Below are 1,085 nucleotides of genomic sequence, written 5' to 3' on the forward strand. Positions count from 1 at the left end.
TGGGCTCAAGTGATCCTCCTGCCTCAGCCTCCCAGGTAGCTGGGACTCCAGGCACATACCACTGTGCCCGGCTAATTTTTTCTATTTTTAGTTGTTTGGCCAATTTCTTTCTATTTTTAGTAGAGACAGGGTCTCGCCCTTGCTCAGGCTGGTCTTGAACTCCTGAGCTCAAATGATCCGCCTGCCTCAGCCTCCCAGAGTGCTAGGATTACAGGCTTGACAGGTTTTTTTTTTTTAATAAAAAAAGACAGGGTTTGGCTCTGTTGCCCAGGCTGGGATTCAGTGGTGCAATCACAGCTCACTGCAACCTCAAACTCCTGGGTGCAAGTTATCGTCTTGCCTCAGCCTCCAGAGTAGCTAGGACTGCTGTGTGTGCCACCACGTCTGGCTAATTTTTAAATTTTTTGTAGAGATGGTGTCTTACTATGTTGCCCAGGCTGGTCTTGAACTCATGGGCTCAAGTGATCCTCCTGCCTCGGCTTCCCAAAGTGCTGGGATTATAGGGGTGAGCCACGATGCTTAGCCTAAATTTCAGTTTATTTTATAACTCAGGTTAAAAAAAGAAAAAATAACAAAAGAAAAAAGAAAAATAAACAGTAGAATGAACTACTTAATAAAAGGAGAAAAAGAATCATGGGAATTCATGCTGACTAATGCAGACGTTCTATGAAGCTGGACTCTTTCTCTTACATTTTGTAATATGTGAAAGAGCTGAAAGATAAGGTTGCTCATTGGACAAGTGATGCTGTGGCCTCACTTGTCAGTTCCTGGTTAGTTGGAAAGAGGTATGCTGAACTGGGTAAAGAGAGTCATTGTCATGAAAGCTGTAGGAACAAGGCCTTAACTTTAGAGAAGTTCTTGGCTCAAGTGATCCTCCTGCCTCTGGAGTAGCTGGGACTACAGGTGTGTGCTACCACACCCGGCTAATTTTTTCTATTTTTGGTAGAGAAGGGGTCTCACTCTTGCTCAGTCAAGTGTCAAACTCCTGACCTCAAGTAATCCTCCCATTTCAGCATCTCAGAGTGCTAGGATTACAGGGTGAGCCACCTTGTGGGCCCAAAACTAATGTTTTTGTTTTTTTTTTT

General features: G+C 44.1%; 1 protein-coding gene across 1 annotated transcript in view; it reads right to left on the reverse strand.

Annotated features, from left to right (window-relative positions):
* LRCH3 (leucine-rich repeats and calponin homology (CH) domain containing 3) overlaps positions 1 to 1,085 on the reverse strand; it is a 129,257-nt gene that overhangs the window by 10,986 nt on the left and 117,186 nt on the right. The gene's annotated exons all lie outside the window — the stretch shown is intronic.

Source organism: Propithecus coquereli, unplaced genomic scaffold, assembly GCF_000956105.1.
Source record: "Propithecus coquereli isolate 6110/MARCELLA unplaced genomic scaffold, Pcoq_1.0 Scaffold10, whole genome shotgun sequence".
Classification (NCBI taxonomy): Eukaryota; Metazoa; Chordata; class Mammalia; order Primates; family Indriidae; genus Propithecus; species Propithecus coquereli.